The following is a 19,495-nucleotide window of genomic DNA, read 5'->3' as shown; positions in this document are numbered from 1 at the left end:
TTTTAAAAATGAGAGGCAGAACCCAAAGATAAACAAATCAGCTTTATCTTCACAGAATGGTGATTTTGCGAAATATGTTATAATTATATAGCATAATAAATATTGAGAAAACTGAAATAATGGCTGAAAGGTGAGTGATAGTATAATTGACCAAATCAAATCAAATGGTATGCTACATTTCTGATAAGAACAATTTCAATGTGGAAATTATGTGAAAATATTTTATATACATTATTTAAACGCAGGTTAAGTTATGGGACATGTTTTATACCATGTCTCAACAATTTGTGACCAACAGACAATACGTTTAATATAATGAACGAATTTCAGCACAAAAATATCACAGTGACCTCAAGATGGCGCCAGTGTCTTGAAAATGCATAAAGGACTGTCCTTCGACAGAATTGACTGCGGATTAATTGTTAATTTATTACATGCATGAAAGTTCTTGACATGCTCTAAACCGTCATAATGATCTCATATCATATCTTAGCTATATCAATCAGAAAGAAGCTTTTTTGCCACAACAGATTAGCTTACAATAATCAAAGCATTCAAACATTATAGCCTACAATAAACCTATATGACACGGGAAATAGCCTAAATAAAATTGGTAAAAATAAGACAAAGTACAATAAAAAATAACAACTGCTATATATTTTTAAAAAATGGCATGAACAGAAATATGGCTTATAAAGCAAAGCAGTAGCCTATATGTTGAGCAGTATGTGATGTAGAATCTATAGATGCGTTAGTTGCTCTTTTTCTTTTTCTCTTTTCAGGATCTCACAACAACTACACTGTTGTCACTGAGTCTGTAGGCTACTTCGTCAGACTGTATCTCAGCTTAATATGTCTGACGACTCCCTCTGTCTTTATCACTCACTTTATCTCTCATATTATGTGAGAGGGAAAATGTGTCTTTTTGCACTTGTGTCACTCATTAAAACAGCTAACCAAGACATGTCCTGACACAGTCTATGCGTGTGCATTCATGTGTTGCTGATTAAGAATCAGGGACCCCCTGTTCTGCTATAAGTCTGAGGTATTCAGGTCAGCCAAGGTCTGCTGAGCAAGGACATGGTGGAGGGAGAGGAGGGGCTCCAGGACATCCCAGCTGTACAAGAAATTACCATCAAAGAGAAGTTATATAGCCTACATACTGCATATATTCAGTTGTCAGATGCCATCATTTTCTAAACAAAAAGTCCACCACAGTTTAGATTTTTAATCTATTTTAAATCTTATTTAATATCACATGAATTCTCAACATTTTAAAATATTATTCAGATTAACATGTCTTTACCATCACTCATGTTTATAAAAAAACTAACTATTAGTTACGAGGTTCATTGCACCCTCTCTTCTTTTTCTCACTTTCACAGAGATATGACACAGACACCAATATTGAGTAACTCCATTATTGTCGTAAGAGAAATCTGGTTGGAAAAAAGAGCGTGGCACAACTTCAAGGCACACAGTGACATTTTCAGCTCAAGCTTATTATACACATCTGACTTGTTGCTCTGTTTTATAAACTGGTTGATGGAACAGATCAGAATAACGATTCTTATTTTGCATCTGAGCCTTACCTCCTCCCACACACATGCAAAATTAGGCAAACACATCTTGCACATTAACATGCTCCCATAACATTGCTGTAAAGAAAATAGTGGCATTTTACAGGTTTTTTTTTTTTTTTTTACTTTTGCACACACACTAACACACTCCCAGTAGCGAAGTATAGCCCACACAATGTTTTCCAACTCTTGCACACTGGTCCACAAACAGGGTTGACATCGTGTAATCTTACTAGGCTATCACTCATCTGATTGAAGTCACGCGCTAACTTGTTATAATGTGTGCATTATTTATACTGTCAGATGTCCATCTCAGTGTTTTAGTAGGAGGGGCAACCTACAGAGATGCATTGCATAAAATGACCACAGTTCGTCGGTTTTCGTTTTCGGCGAACAGGTTGGGAATGTCATGTTTTGACATTACAGGTCTGTCACTAGAGGTCTGATGAGTCAAACTGAGCGTGATCTATTGGATCTATCATATGACTCGTAGCAACAGGAAATTTGTTCTGACTAATTGGTAAAAACGAAAAATGTAATATAAAAATGTTGCTATTATAATACGAGCTAGGCTTTTACTTTCAGTAAAACTAGTAGGCTATAGTATATCGCAAGCTTGATGAAACATTTGGAGGCGTCCATTTATTTTGCGTTGTCTTGCCAAAATCAAAATCTTATTGTGTGATAGATAGCAAACTGATTGTTTCAAAACTGTTATACTACATAAACGTGTGCCAATTTACAAAATGGAGCCTACTGCGTGTTTAATTAAGCAGCTTTACATGGATGTGATGATGAATTTATGTATTTGCATACACGGGAACTGTTTGTGAAAATTGTTAATTTTCATATTTGGATACAACAACAGGAAATGAAAGGATACAAACTTATTCGTTAGTCATTCGAGCAGGCAACGTGTTTAGTTAATAAATTCATTAGTTGAAAGAGTGAATTCGTTACTCTACAGTTTCATTTGTTCTGCAGCAGCTTGAAATCCGACGGTTATGCATTATTATGTAGCAGAATGACTATATTATTGCTTTAAACTTTTCTTTTGTAATTGCTCCTATTTACTAACGCAACAAATCGTTGTAAAATACCAGCAGATTGATTGATTTTGTCTGGAATTACTCAAGATGATTTGATTTATCACTAAGAGAATGACAATCTTAACGAAAACAGGCAAATGCCTGACTGTTTCACTAGTAAAACGGCATAAATATTAAGTGTATTACCCTAAATTGCTTAGATCATTTTAATTTGATTAGATTATAGGCTATTTTGCTGGATTCCTATTTATATATTTACTTAATCCTAAAATCACCTACAGCCACGTAGTGATAATCGTTCGCCTGTATTTGCTCGTTTGAGAGTGAGTAGAGGAAGGTTGGAAAATGCTGAAAACCTCACCTCAGCTGTGTCAACAGGCCGTGTGTTTTTGCCTGTTATAAATAGCCCAACTTTCAAATTAACTTCCTAAACGCCACGTGCCATCCAAAATAAAACTATTCAAATAAAATGTTCATATAGGCAACATTTAGCATAAATCAGTTGTACGAATCCCTTGTTAATTAACTAGCAGCCGGATCGTCGAAAGTCACTGTTTTGCATACCCATAAAGGCTGTTTTATAAGTGCTTTTTGACATACGAAAATTAGAAAATAAAAAATACTCAAAGGTGAAAAGTGCTTCTTTGCCTTAGGGAACTGAGTGCAAAAAAAAAAAAAAAAAACCCCCAAAAACCTGTAAACCTTAATATGAACCATGTTAAACTTTTATGCCATTATAGGTTTAAAGACGAAATTGTTGAAACAGAAAACACATGCGCTTAAGCAGTTTTTCTTACTGTTGAACGTTCGTGCCACGCATCCTAACCAAAGTGAGGTTTAGCATATGATGATATTTGACAGGCTTTAGTTCTCTCTAATGCAGTTGAACACACCAAACACCAGCCAAGCAGAAGTCAGCTGTTTCAAATCACAGTGAGTTCTTTCTTTATAGGCTACTTTTTTCATAAAACACAAATATACTCTCAAATATGCTTATGCAGGTGTACGGCAAAGGAAAGAGAAAAAAAAGACATTCAAATCAACTTCAAGCTTTGAAATCAAACAATGCTTTTTTTGTTTTTCTTTTTTTTATTTGACATGCACCGAGAAAACGTTTTTTTGTTATCACGGATCAGTTATCAAGTATTAAACCTGTTCACGATGAAACTTTCTTACCTCTATCATAACTTCAACAAAATATCTCACATTGGAAGGAGACTTAACAATACACAAGATGAGTCACTTGTGAACGTGCACTTGAGCGGATCATAGTAAAGCACTTGGCATCTCTCGCGCAGCTAAAGGTAAAGCCTGGTTCTCGCGCCATGCTGTGGAAACACCGGTCTTATGTCGTCGAGATCAGAGAGTTGTGTGCAGTTATGACACCCGACTCGGTCGCTGCTCTGTAGCACGTGACCTAATCTGATCCAGTGTGGGTCGTAGGGTTTGAGTCTTGAGTATCTAAGGTCGAGCGCTGGCGCTTGGTCTTTTTTTTTTTTCCTCTCGCGCAGCTCTACCGCTCCGCCTCCTCAACGCGCAACTTTGACGCTGAGCATAAATACTGGAACAAAAGAAGAACTTCCTCGATACCTTGTGAAACGGCAGTAAATAAGATGAAACTGTTATGCGAACTGAAATTAACCCGTAAACGTGCTAGAGAAGGCACTTATTAAGAACACCCCCTTGAGTCAAATGATGTCTTCATACACATCCTCAATTTTCCCCTCAGCGCTTTGGGTAAGTGCCATTCATATTGACTTTGAGGTAGCTGCTGATCAGTCTCTTCACACTGTAAATGAGCATAACTGTTGTAATGTTTGAGCATTTTGTGAGGTATTAGAATTCCAGTGGCAGAGCAAGAATAAATGAGGAAATTGAAATGTGTTTTGTTGGAACAATGAAACAACGCAGGAGTGGCAACAGTCGACAGCGGACTATCGGCGTCGAACTATTGTCGAAAAGTTTTTGACTCTTAACCGAATCGCTGTCTTAACATCATGTTGTTAATGTTCTAAAAAGTTGTTACATTCTAGAGTTCCGTGAATCAAGGAAGTTGCTGTAATTTGAACAACGCTGTATTAAAACTAAAAAACGCGCTGCTTGTCAAATCTTCAGCAACATTTGCTATGCATAAGTTACCGGCTGTCTTCGAGATACGTCGTGTTATTTTAAAGTGTCTAACAGGTTTGATTTAGAACCGTATTAAACTACTCAGTTTTTATTTGTGCTGTCCATGATGAACGATTGCAGGATGTCCATAACGTGTACAAAGAGTTTTCGTGAGTAGTCTTTTGTCGTGTTGATCTTCTCATGCAGTGAACAAAGAAGCGCGTAGCAAAGGCTCGGGACCCGAGAGCCCGTGGAAAGTAAGCACCCTGTTTACAATAATAACACCAGCTTCATGACGTGGCAAGACTGACAGAGCGCTGCGCCAATGGCGTGCCACGGTTGCTTCGGCAACACGCTATATTTGGAAAGAGTTACATCATCGGAGGACTGCCTTTGAGGGGCGGGACATCCGTGAGGATTGACGCTCTTGTCTGGACTTGCCTGCAGTGCGCTTTGTTATTACTTTCCTCGCTGATAAAATATAAAAAACTGTCACGGATCAAAACACGAAGCATGTTCTTTCAGCATTTTAAAAGCATAGAGAAACTAATAGACTATTTCTTTACGATGAAAGGTTAATGAATTATCTGTCGTGGTTATTACATGTAAAGTTGGTCACTTTAACAATTGAGGGGAGGGAGAAAAGGCGACATGATTTTAGTAAATACAACAGGCTACTAAGCGATTTAATTAATAAGTGTAGAGGTGGATGCATGAAAAGAAAGGAGAAGACAGAGTCTTAACTTGACTTTGATGTGAATTTGAATGCTGTGGGTGGTGATACTGTTCAGTTGTTTGGTCTCCTATTGTGATGGTGCGAAAGAATAGAGTTATAGTAGCTTATGACATGTTATAACTTATACACTGAGGTTTTGTTGCAGTTCGAAGTGGCCTTGACTGGAAGTAATATGGAAGGCCTAAATTTGTGTATGCATACATTTTCAATAGACTGAACTAATACAAGGGATTTGTTAGGCTATATGACAAAGCCTAACAAAATAGATTAGAATAGATTACCACAATAATTATAGCCGGTCAAGTTTAGTATATCCAGTATTAAAGTCAAGATCCAGAAATGTTCAGATAAAGTTCAACTTACAAGTGACATGCAAAGAGTATAGGAACAAAAATGTTCCATAAAGCATTTCACTTTAAAAGAAGTTCATTAGGTGTACACCTATTCAGTGCAGAGTTGTAGCATTCTGCCTAGTCATCCATGGTGGATAAGAAGAGAACAGGCTAAGTTCTTTTCTTTTACTATAGACACACTTCCTGTTCTGTACTTTATCTTCAAATAAAATGAGTCAGTTCCTTTTCCCACTGTGCACATCCACTTATGCCACCATAAGCTTAAACACAAAAACACCCGTTTTGTGGTGTTGACTGAGTAGGAACACTCACTCAGATATTTTGTGTTTATTTATGTCAGCAGTGTCATGCCAGTTTATGTGGGTGTGTCTAAAAATAAGAAATATGCATGATGCAATGATGCCACCCAATTATTGTTTTAGCTAAAAGGTGGGTAGTTTATGACTGTAGAATAAAGCCATTCTTGGCAAAAACAGCAGATAGCCTTTGTCTTGGTTTGTACAGTTGCAGTTAATGCTGACAAATTAGGGCTGAGGTTTCGAAAGAATTTAGTCACATAGCCACCAGATACTCTTAAATGCATCATCAGGGGTTGCTGGTCAAATAGTCACAAAGCGGTGCCAAATTTTGAAAGTCATTATCCGAATGATGCAGTCGGCAGTAATCAGAAAGGGGCGGATTTGACAGATGGAGCGCAGTTTCTTTCTTCTCCCAATCAACCTTCACGCTGCTGGTGGTGTGAGTGACGCAGCTCGCAGTTGCTCTCGCGGTCTGCTGCTGTAGTAAAGCGCAGGCTCTGTTGTCAAGCTACTTGCTTCGTCTTCACGGAAAACATCGACTAACGTTCCGTTCATTTCATGTATTCATCCTTGTCGATGTATTCACGCGCACTTTCAAAGTCGGTCATAGAGAAAGAAAGCATGACCGCTAATACCCTGTGGTTTATTTCCCTCTTAAATTCACGAATGATGAAAAATAAACCTCGCTCGCTTTGTGATACACGCACCAGAAAAGCAGATACTCCAGCAGAAGATACATGTTCATTTTAGCGTTAAATCAACCACAGTTTTAGCGTTGAAAGGTATGTTTTTTAAGCAACTAAATATTGTATGTAAGCACATACGTTCGCCTGAGACGATCAATAGTGTGAGGGCGATATGGTAACGATCGTTATTTCAAACACCGACTGGCAGAGCTACAGTTAAACCGTGCTCTGTTGGCCGTGTAAGGATTTTGTGCGTGGGTTCTGGGTTGCTAGCCGGTTTGAGGGTGCATTTTGTCTCGACCAATCCTGCGCGGTGCTCTAGGTCCCGGCATGCCCAATGCGGGCAGGGGGAGGCTCCGGCCAATTTGAATGAAGACTGGAGCTTTCGGCGCCATTTTCGAGTGAGCAGCTACAGCAACAACAGCTGCCTAGAGAGGCTCCGCACTCTAGTCCAGTAATTTCAGTGAGGGGACACTTTTTCTTTTTGTTTCCAGAAAACAAAGAGAGGTTTTTTTTTTTTTTTTTTCTGAATTCGACCACAAATTTGAGACGACTGTTTCCCGGTGGATAAATGCGACGGACACAAAAGACGCTGTGTAGTGACAACAAATAGTGAAGTGAAGACTGAAGTGAGCTAGGAAGCTAATCCGGCTAGCATCTCCAGCCGAGAAGGGGCGTCCGACTGGAGCCGCGCTGTGGAAACGATATAATTTTGTATTATTTTTTCGAAAAATCTAACAAATACGCGGATGTCTTGAAAATTCTATAAAAAATTCGGAAAATTCTCGCAGGCGACGACGAATAGATTGGTGTGGGTAGTTTGGTGGAGCGAGGTGGTTTTGTGCATTTTTTAAACGTTAAGTTTGAGCGGGATTGGTGATGTGAGCGAGACGGCCGGCGAGCCCGACAGCCTATCAGCGAGCGATACACCGGGATGCCACACCGACCAACACTGTCCTATTCTTTACTACAGTTTTCCTTCCTCTTTCAGTAGGAAAACAACGATGACCAGAGTGCCTTTTTATTTTTTCCGTTTTTTTGCACGAACTGTTTGTAATGAGTGCGCCGTCAGAATTTTTAACTGAAAACTTTTTTTGTGGATTTACAAATATGTTCAGGTGTTTTAGGTAAGTGTAATATTTTACATAAAATGTGTTTTGGTTTAGTAACTCTGAAAATAAAGATTTATGTTTTGTGTGTGTGTGTGTGGGGGATGGTAAATGTATTGAAATAAATATTTTCCATCTAAAGTGTAAAAAGCACGAACTGTTTGACCAAAAAAAAAAAAAAAAAAAAAGTAAATGGGAGTTGGAGATGGAGACGAAGAAGATGAGATGAAAGAGAGTTTGGCTTTTTTATTGAACGAGATCATCTCTCGATCGAACAAACACGTCATAATGTGTTGATCTACTGTACCACGCTACTGCAACTTCACTCAGTTACATTTCCCTCCTGCAATTTGAACCCCTTGTAAATCACACTAAGTGTTATGGACACGTATTCGTACTTTTATACGAGCGGGCCTGTAAATTGAAATTACATAACCAGGTTTCATTGTCGGATAATTTAAGGCCTAGTTGTATAATTGTGAAGTGCGATTATTCGTCATATTGATTGTTTTAGGTGTTAGTGGAAAATTTACTTTTATGTATTGCAACGAGAGCGAGAGCTCATCATCTTTCAGAGTGATCTTAGGTCGGCAGCCGCTGATTATGCCGGCCTTTTTTTGTCAGCGTGTGCACCTCAGTTCTTAGACTAGCGCCGTATTTTTTCAGCCTGTTCTTAAAGTAATTTTGATGATGTTTTTCTTGTATTGATCTCGACTCCATAACAAACCCTCTATGCCTTAAGGAAAGTAGCTCTTCGGGTACTTTTGTTCTCCCTAATGTAGAGGTCGCATGCAGAAAGGTCATGAAGTCATTACCATGATGCTTTGACCTCCTAATTGTGTTGATTGATGTAAAGGCCTGTCCATGTAATGGAGGTTAACCCAGCAGAGACCCTGGGTCACTTTGAGCCCAAACAGGGCAAGGGAGTTCAGAGAATCCAGTTTTCGAATCTTTTTTTATAGAAGTTATCGACCTAACCTTAGTGTTATGCACTGCTTGTGTCACTTTTGTTTTATTTTTGCAATATTTCACAATATTTATGGATTTTAGCTTGCTAAAATGATACTTTGTACACTTGTATATAAATGTGGCCTAATATAGAATGTTAAAAATATGGTTAATATTTTAGTCCCATGTCCCACAAATCTAAATGCTCTCTAGATTTGCCTAAATAACATGGTTTGAGTTATTTTGGAGTTAGTTGTTTAATAGACGTTCACAAAAAAAAGTGACACAAGTTACACCATATACCAGCATAAGCCCTATGATGGAAACCTTACATTATGACAAAAGACCCATTGGAGCATTGAATGACTAGGCACAAAATGTCAGTCTAAATGTTACTGTCACAGAGAATTTACATTTGAGGTGCAATCATAATTTATTATATTGCACATTAGAATTGCACATTCACTTGGCCAGAAAAAAAAAAATAAAATCAGCACAGTGGTCAGTGTAAGTCAAAATGATTCTCAGCCTGCCTCTTCCTGAAATATGCATGCAGTTCCCATTTTAGTCAGGTTATTTTATTTTTTAAAATCACTAATGTTTTTGTATTAATGTAGTTGGCTTAGAACAGCCCAATACCAAATATTATTTGTCTGTGTGTCTTTTTACATTAGTTCCTAAGTGTTGTGTTTTTTTTTTTTTTTTTTTTATTTCCTGGCAGTTTTTCTTCCCATGAGTTGATCCTGCCTGGGACCGTAGGGAAACCCCCACAACTAAACCACAACGATCTCTTTATCATGTTCGTAACATTGCAGTTTAATCAACAGATTAAATATAATATAATATATATATATATATTTTTTTTTTTTGCCTAGTTTTTACAGTGCACACACATTTTAGTCATAACTAGGCTATTTTAATCATATTTCAAGAATATCACCTACAGTAGGCATTTTATACTAATTAGTAGTATAACAGTATTACTTTGTATTATCTGGATTTTCAAAGAAGTTCACTGTTGGAAACACTTTAACAGCTTAATCCTACACAAAGTTCAAATTAATGCACTCTATAGGACTGATAGAGTACCTATGATCTATTGCCATCAAAATATGTAATCAGTTAACTTACAGGTTATTTTAGGCAGATTACTCTTTACACTTGAAGTTGATATACATCTATTATCTATACCAGTATTATTTAGAGGTATCTATTTTGTACACCTATTTTTGCTCATTTAGGGAAAAAAATTGCAATTTTCCACCCACCGGCTCTTTTTTTTAAAAACTTATGTCCCTGTTCACTTGTAATCTTTGTTTGCATGCTTAGAGGAAAGAATACAATTGTTAAAAAAAAAAAAGTAATGCATTTACATATTTTTTTTAGTGTCGATAATATAATGATACAGATGACACAATTTTAGTGTGGGCAGTTGAACTTAAAATATGTTGCATGTTAAGACATTGTGACATTTTGCTGGTGTGTCCAGGGCTGAATTTTGGGAGAAGCTGAGTTTTTATGCTGCCAGCTTTACTGAGTTTTTAAAAGTAAAAGTCACCAGACTAGAGAAGTTAAATTGTGGTGTGTACAGAATTAAACAACTAGTTAGAAAAAAACAAGAATACATGAAGTCAGTCATGCTTTGTGTGCTTACGAGTGAGAGAGAGTGTAAACGTGAACTTGCAGGAAATGAAGTCTTACACTTCAGATCTCCTGACCAGAGGCTGTAATATACACACTCTGTTTTAATATGGGGCTTATTTATCAGTTAATTGTGCGGGTAATTTTATGAGATACACCATGTTAATTTTATCATACACCATGCCAGCATTTTCTGAGTTTGCCATTAACAGTAATAGTAGTAGTGATGCGACAAGTTAAACTGATTTTTTTTTTTTTTTTAAACGAGTAGAAACTCCAGTGTTGTTCTTGTTTTAGCCTATTGTGATGTGCAGGAGCAAATGTGCGGTCACAGGCACACAGAATGTCTCTGTGACATCACCCACACTCTTTTAATGATTACAGGGAAAGTTGTATGTGTATGTGAGAGCTGCATTTTTTTTTGTGTGTGTTATTTTTATTTATTTTTTTCTTGTATAAAGCAGGCCAGTCCTAATTCTGAGACTTACAGCTCTGATATTGACTGTTTAGAGCATCTCTCTAACTAATGATTGGGTTTAAGTTTGGGTTGGATGCAAGTTGTTGTGGATACAGGCTGTTGCAGTGTTGCAGAGCTTTCTTTGATCAATGCATGTGTGTAACAGTGAGAGGTTGCAGTCAGGGCACAGGTGTGTATTGCTGTGTGTAGTTTCAGCCGTACTCAGGTGCAGCAGTGCCGTACAGGTGTGCAGGCTTGCCTGCTGTCATTCTTTCTTTGACTAAATATTTACACAGTCTGAGTTTTTTTTTTTTTTTTTTTTTTAGATTGCAGAAAATGTGTTTGAGAGACACACACACACACACACATAGAGTTTTCATAACTACAAATGCAGAAGTGTAGTTATATTACAGGGTTTGAATATGAATGCTGCATGTATATTACTTGCACACGACAGAAGTAATTAAGTATTCATGATTTTATTTATTTTTTAACGTTTTATGTTTTTTCTGCAAAGTTAGTTGCTTCCTACTTCAGTGATCTAAAGTTAAATGTGTGAAATAAAACGTGTCATTTTGCTAAATTTTCTTTTGACCATTTAACTGACAAAATAATTACATGGGCGGGTTTCCTGCATAAGGCCGAGTCTCGGAGTGTGCGAGCGTGTCACATGCTGATGTTGATGGAGGAGTGGAAGGTGATACCCTTTGACCCTGAGGTCATGTGAGCTCAGTAAAATACAAGCAGAGAGAGGTTAAATGTTATACATTCATTCACACCCCCTCTCACTCAGACAGACTCGTTTAGGGGCTCTGACGGTCCTCCTCGCACACACACATATGCACATGACCACTTTCTAGGTTATCAAAGAGTTGTGTGCTCAAGTACTGCTTTGTATTTAATCAAATTATATAATTACAGCATGATTTAAAATTATAGCGTAATATGGTGCACTTAATGTGCACTTATCTTGTGGGATTACAATGTTGCTAGTGCACAAGATTAAACACCAAAATGGAGGCTTGGTCAGCTACACACATTATAGAGTTGAAAGAACTTTTAATATCCCTTTGATGGTAACACTTTTTACAAAAAATATTTATAAGCATAAAAATAACCTCACATATTTTTTGAAATTGTTTGATTTATGGAGTTTGAGTTGTCTAACCAGGCTGTATTTTGTTTGACCTGCTCTGTTACTCGAATCGTTCTAAATGTTTGTTTTTCCTATGTCTCCTTTTCAGCTCTGATAGTTGTCTGATAACTTTGGTGTGACTGAGTCTTTTTTTTTCTTCTCCATGATAAAAATTCATGTGGTCAGATGCTTCCTGTGAAGATACTCATTTATAATATCTTAGCATAAGGCTTACTCTGTGTGTGTGTGTGTGTGTGTGTGTGTGAGAGAGAGAGAGAGAAAGGGAAAAGAGACATGTGGGGAGTTGGTGAAAGGAGGGGGAAAAACGTTTTCTCGTCAGTCTCTGTTTTTGTTCTACACGTGCATCTCTGGTTCACATCTGAAAGAAATGCATAATTTGTTTTTAATTTTTCTAAAAAATTTCTAGTGGATTTGAAGGAGCTTTTTGAGACAAACTTACATGAGGTATTAGATGTACATTTCAGAAATGCTTTCGGTCTTATAATCCATGTCCTTCCATAGGCCAATAATAGTTTAGATCATTCTTATTATTATTTGTATCTTTGAAGGGAATGTATTTTTATGGGTGTATTTAAGATTGATGTATATTTTATAATCTACATATTATAATAATATTTTACACCTCACACACTATCAGAGAACACACATAGTCCACAGCAACTTTCTCTCATACACACACACACTGTAGCACCAACTATAAGTGTATCCTTTTTTTTTTTTTTTTTCAAAGTATAGGTGTATTTAATTATTATTTTTTAAACCTATATATGTGCTGCTGTCTGTTACACCAGATTCTTAAAATTGCAGCTGTAAATCTGTATTTTGATGACCTTTCTTCTTTTTTCCAGAATTTGCCTGCATGGTTGTGACATCAGAATCTAGAAAACAATTCAAGGTAATAACATCTCTATGCAATTTATTTTATATGTTGTTTTAATTGTTTTAAGAGAGGAGCTAAAACACATTTTTACAGCAACTAGGCAGTTCAGGTGCTATATACCCAGTAAATGACACTTTCAGCATTTGGCATCTGGCAAGCCATCATGGTATTAAGGCTTTAAAATCCCCTTCAAGCAATGAAATGTCTGCTTTAGATCGACACACTGCTTGTTTGCACAAGTGAAGTGTAAAACAAATTTATTTTCAAATTTAAATGTACTTAAATTTGCCTATCATGATTTTGAATCCCTTTTTTTCAGGCAGTGGTGGCTTGGCCCTAGCTTCTGTGAAAGTGTAAATTCACTGTAATGTCTGTAGTGGTTTTATTTGTATTTCTTGCCTTTGAGGTGTGTTAGCTCAAGTAAATGCTGGAAGAAAAAAAATTTCAGATGCCAACTCTTGTTTAGAAGCAATTACGAGTTTGTTGTCATTATCAAGTGCAGGCCACTGCCTCTTAAAACTACTCTAGCATTGACTATATTGTGTGTGAGAGGTTCTAGTTGTCTTCCTGTCAATCTCATAGATCACAACTAGGCATTAGGTTTTGTTGGGGTGACAGTACTAAATGGCTGATTTTGGAAAATTCATCTACTCTTGTTTGCTGTTTTTACAAGAGAAAAAATATTTTACTGTCGGTGACTATATCAGGAGCTAAACAGTATATAAATATTGTTGCATTGTCACAATGGCCAGTTTCTTGGCCGTGAGTACATGTTGCATCACTGACCCAAATTAATAGTTATGTTAGTCAGGTCGTAACCTTGGAGTCAATGTTACACCTTAGTGATCATATTGAACAGATGCTTGAAACTTGTCATTAATTAATATTTTATTATAATTCATATATTTTAGTATACTATATAAAGATATATATATAATTTGCATATAAAGATACAAACTGTTACATTTCAAGAAAATGATTTAATCGGTTCATCACAAGTGGTGTTGTTAGCTGTAAAATGCTGTGTTATTTAGTACACTCACTGCAGATCTCACCTTTCTGCTGTTTCGCTTTATTCTATTAAAAAGCAGGCATGGAAGTGGACTTGAAATATTATTTAATGCTACAATTCTCCAAAATCAAATATAATTCAACACAATTAAATTACATTTTAAGATCTAGCTAAATTCTAAATCTTTAGGAAGCTGATGTGTCAAAGAAAATACTTTGTTAATGAGATTCCGTGTTTGCCAATCTATTGTTGGGTGTATAAATATATCAAATATTACTATCAGTACTTCAGTTTAAAAAAAATAAAAAATTATTAGGTCTTTATTATGTTGATGATGTCTCACGTCAACTCTGACTTGGTAAACATTAACATGAGCTTTTTTGTCGTAACTGTACATAAAGCACAGAGCACAGGGATTGATTCACAAAGAAAAGATATCTTATTTAGCATAGTGTGGGAATCAGAGATGTCTTCAGTTGTGGGGTAGCACTTTGAGCTGGTGGCAGGTCTGTTCCTGCTGTTGAAGATGACTATGAGGCTGGATGTTGTCAGTGCTGAATCACCATCTTGGAGGTTAAATCCAGCCTGGTCTAGAAGACAATAGTGCTAGTTTCTTGTTTTCTTTAATGTCATTATTTCTGATGGAGTTGTCAGAAGACAGGTTTCAGTATAATGCTTGAAAGTTGCTGAGAGGTGTGTCTGCAGAAAATCCAGCCTGTGGAAAATAAGAACGGAGGGTAATGTACCACTGGGGATGATGATGTAAAAATAAAATTTTGATTACTATTTAAAACCCTTGTAATGCCTCATTTTTGTCATCTCTTGTGTCCTGTTTTAAAATATAACAAAATGTAAATATGCCAAAAGAGTATAGGTCCCCACTGGGAATGATGGATCTTTTAAATCGTCGCATAGCGTTAGCCTTTTTACTGAAGTGTAAAATATTATGTGATTCAGTATGCAATCAGAAGTAGTAATAAGTGTACATTTTACTTATGTATGCTAACATTCTAAAGTTTTGATTTTTAATCAGACGTCAATAAAATAGATTTAGAAATGTACATTATAAGCATGCAAAATTAAGAAATGAAAAATATCAACTCAATATGTATATTCAGAACACTTAATTGTACATTAGCAGGTCCTGTACACAAATGTAGAATTTTTTTCTTTTTTTCTTTTTGGATGCAAATGGTTTGCAGGCAAACACAGCAGTAGACACTGAAGTATTTTACTGCAAACTGACAGCATCACGTCCAGCTGCTGTGTGTATGTTCTCACTCAAGCGTCGTCCTCTCTTCTGTGTTTCAGATAGAGTCCTGGAATGCCTCAATCCCTGCTGAGAGAAAGAGAGAGAGGGAGGAGAGGAGTCGCTCGCTCTGAGATTCTGGCAGTGCTTGGTCATGTTGCCGAGGGTGTGAGTGTGTGATTGAGAGAGAGGGACCCTCTCTAGGTGATGGTGTAGCAGCACAGAATGGTTTGTGGTGATACAGAGATGCAGGCCGTGATGTGCTGCAGCATCAATTCCTGGGACCTACGCAGTCGAGAGAGAGAGAGAACAGAAAAATTGTGTGTGTGTGTGTGTGAATGCGTGTGTTGTCTTGCTTTAGCAGCATGTAAATATTGGAGTTACTCCTTGGCCAATGCCTCCAATATTGCTCGTGCTGCTGAAGCAAGAAGTCACCAAGCAGCACATGCACGTCATCTTTTTATCTCAGCTACCAGGGCCCAGCCGGTGCAGGTAGTGGCTGACTCACTGGTACTGAAATACCTTCATGGACTGAATCATCAAACCAACATAGAGAAGCCAGGAGGACCCTCGGCCTCACCGGAACGAACTGAGTGGTCAAAGGTAAAGATAGGTGCAGTGTTTCGTTTTGTTTGTGAAGTCAGGTAGCTTTTGTTAAATTAATGTTTTTTTCTTCTTGTTTATAGGAGAAGTTTAAAAAAAAAAAATACTGTTTGTTTTCTTAAGTATGTAAAAATATAATTCTACCCTTGTATCCTTTTTTTTAAATTTATTTTAGTTTCAATGGGTATTTTTTTTTTTTTTTTAATGAAATATTCCAAATGAAATCACTGTTTTCCTAAACATGCTGTTGCATTTTTGTGTTAATGCAAGTAAATAATAAAACTGAAAAAAAAAAGGAAAATCTTGTCTGACCTGTCGCATACTCATTTGAACCTCGTTAGCGCACCTATTGTCATGTATCTGTTCAGCACTTTCCACTGGGAACGCAATTATCTCTTTTATTTTGGAGATCTCATCTTTGTGGTCGCTTTTCTTCTCTACTGTATATGAATATTGTTGTAGAAATGTTTTATTTTTCTGTTGATGAACCAGTATAACGTGAAGTTTTGTCTCTTTTTTTCAAGTTTTCCTAATTTCCGGTGAGTACACTGAGAGCACAAAACTGACTCCAAATAGACTTTTTCCGATAATAACAAATAAGCAAGGTTTTTAGATATTTATATGGAGATTATTCCGCTGGTTAAAATGGACGGCATATTAATATTAGAGGCAAATGTCTCCATGTTCTAGCTGGAGAGGTTACTGAACGGCGCATGCGTACCACAGGCCTATCATTCTTATATAACATCAGCATTAAATCGCTTATCACCCAGCGACTTTCTGCAAATTATTTTTCGGGTTTCCCGGTAGTTGTAAATGACATGTCATTTCATGTTAACAGTACAAGTCACTTATTATGTAACCTTACGTGACAGTGATTATGTGAAATAATACACAATTTTTGTGAAATTTCACACAAAGTTCTGTCGGCCTAAAGAAGAAAAAAAGACTTACTATAACGCAGTGCAGGAGTCAAATGGCCTACTATTTAAATAATTTCCGCCATTTTATGAAAACAAATTAGAAAGACATTTATGAGCAGGCTAAATCATCTTAGCTATATAACCACGATTTGGACTCGTTCTTGCCATGTCTTCGTGTTCTGAGAAATTGTAATTATTTTATTTTGTTTTTGTGATTTATCGGGGTCAAATAATTTAGGGTAACTTTGAGGGGTTTTATAAGGGACCCATTTAGACGCAGAAATGCGTGTGTGTTTAGTGTCTGAATGCTGCGTTTGCCTGATTTTATCACATTTTGTATCTTTGACCATAAAGAAAAGACGTTTTGTTATTATTATTATTTATTTTGCTTGTTTAATTGACCAGCACTTAAAACCGTTGTTGCCTTTAGCTCGTAACACGATCACTTCTGACACGGGTCGATTTAATCTTCTGACGCTTCATTTTAGTCATATGATGCTTGATCATGATCTAAAGATGGTCAGCGCAGCTGAGATAATGTAGCAACAGTGCACAGTTTCATAGAGCTGATTTTAATCTATTATTTGGTAATGGCAAAACATACACATTTTAATAATTGAATGGAAAAGTTTTTCAAGATGAGATGGTTCATTGTCCAGTACGCTCATAGGACGTACAATTTGTCTTGAGATTTTTTTTTTTTTTTTTTAGCAAATAGATAACTTGATATGAGGACGGATTTTTAAGCGCCTCTTTTAATTATTAAATACGTTTTATCAGAACCTAAATTTATTTTCCCGCGCACACTTATTTTTCTGTGTGTGATGCATTGAGAAGTTCTCTTAACATGACATTTTACACGACTGTGAAAAATATATAGGCTATTTAATTTAGATGCTTACTCTTAGGCAGACATTTAAATAAAATACATGTTTTTCGCTTAATTTAATTGTAAATAGACTGAATTGTACAACTGATTGCAGTAACTGGTCATCGGGGGTGGGGGTGGGTCCGCCTTTTTTTTAAAGTGTGTGAGTGTGTTTATGTCGGGGAAACTTAGGTATGTCCAAATAAATTCACCCTTATATATTACAGCTCTCCAAACTTTATCTGCATACAGCTGCTGATTTACAAGCTCTTCTTTTAATTCAATTGACAAAATGAGATTGAAGTCTCAAATTCTTACGGCTCTCTGCTGAGTGACTTAAATGTTAGATGCAGGACAGTCTATATGTCAAAGGTTAACAAATGTAATTTTAATTAAAAAAAATAAAATAAAATAGGCTACAATGTGTATTTTATTAATTTATTTTGTTATCTCGACAACCATATTTTGTCCGGGAGTTTTGAAACATTTGCAACTACAGCCTAAGGCTAATTGCTGATGTTCCTTTTTGCTGCATCATTTATCAGAATGCAAGGTTGTGTTGCTATTTCATGATGCGCCGCATGATACACTTTAATTTATGCGGCTTGTAATTGAAATTTAAACGGTGCTCATATTATTTCGTGTGTCTGGTGTTTTGTGTAGGCTATCCGGATATATAATGGGCAAATGCTTGTTTACTTTACTGTCTGCAAAAAAAAGTAACAAAACTAATGCATTTTGCAATTGACACAGACGCTAAAGGTTTTTTTTTTTTTTGGCGGCTTCACAAGTCATTGTCGACGTATGCATGTACTTCATTTGACAAATTTAAAAAAGAATTAAGCATAATGCCAGAACTTGAATATATAGCATATGAAGGGAAATTTATTTGGAGTATCATCCCTATAGCAAATTTCAACTGTAAAAATAAAAACAGGAGAAAATGGCAACATTGAAGTAGCCACTTCAAGAGACGAGTATTGACAAAACCAATTATTAAAACAATTAAATCATTAGTCATTAGAAACATGAAACACAAAGACAAAACATTTAAAGCAAAAAGAAGTAGCCTACACATGTGTTGACATGACTGCCTTTTTTCCTTAAAAAGGTATACTGGTGTAAGATAGATATGTGGTAGAGTGAAGATGTCGTTATTTTAAAGACACAATGTTACATTTGTTTAAAAAGAGAGAAAATCGAAGAATTGGAATTACATAACACATGGCGCCATTTCAGAGTGAGCTTCTTATTTGTCGGCAATGTGTTCTGCAGGCTTCAGAAAAAAAATTCTATTTATTAATAAATTCGATGTTATTCAATTTACTCCAAGTTATGTAAGGTTTTATTTTGTAAAGTAGGTTAAAGTAGGTAATTTCACTTTTCATCCCCCAGTTCGCCTGGCAACAGTCGGCTAAATATATGTTCGGTGACGTGCGCAGGGCTCCGGTGGTGACGTCATGTCAGAGCAGAGTCGTCCGAGAATCTCTCAGGATTCCTGTTTAAACAGTGCATGGCAAAAACGGGGATACCTTCCCTCTCTTTTTTTTTTCTTTTCTTTTTCTCTAAAAAGTCCTGACTTTGTGTTTAATGGTGCACATCTCATGCCTCTCCTGGGTGAAATTGTAAACATTACCAAGACATTGATGAGGTCTGATTTTTTTTTTTTTTTGTAGCCTATAGGCTATAAAAATATAAAATAATTTCCCCTAAAAACACGAATCTATTACATTAGCCAATAATGTTCAGATAAAGTTTTGTTACGGCACTAATAATTTCAAAACTTTCTCTTAATGGCAAATGCTATGCGACATTTAAGCTATATTATCGCAATATG

The 19,495-nt window shown here is 36.4% G+C and overlaps 1 protein-coding gene and 1 long non-coding RNA gene across 2 annotated transcripts in view; one reads left to right on the top strand and one right to left on the bottom strand.

Moving 5' to 3' along the window:
- Positions 1-6,266: 6,266 nt before the first annotated feature.
- On the top strand, positions 6,267-15,454 carry LOC131546973 (uncharacterized). Its single transcript, XR_009272818.1, has 3 exons — positions 6,267-7,939; positions 12,972-13,018; positions 15,327-15,454. It is a non-coding gene; the product is annotated as an uncharacterized LOC131546973 (long non-coding RNA).
- The window catches only part of trim13 (tripartite motif containing 13), a 9,701-nt gene continuing 5,620 nt past the window's right edge, over positions 15,415-19,495 (bottom strand). Inside the window, exon 2 of the mRNA XM_058787145.1 lies at positions 15,415-15,549. The gene's annotated coding sequence lies outside the window, so the exon portion shown is untranslated. The remainder of the gene's footprint in view (positions 15,550-19,495) is intronic.

The sequence above is a fragment of the Onychostoma macrolepis genome, chromosome 09, assembly GCF_012432095.1.
Source record: "Onychostoma macrolepis isolate SWU-2019 chromosome 09, ASM1243209v1, whole genome shotgun sequence".
NCBI lineage: Eukaryota > Metazoa > Chordata > Actinopteri > Cypriniformes > Cyprinidae > Onychostoma > Onychostoma macrolepis.
The sequence above is the reverse complement of the archived record's forward strand: the minus strand, read 5'-3'. Positions and strand labels throughout refer to the sequence as shown.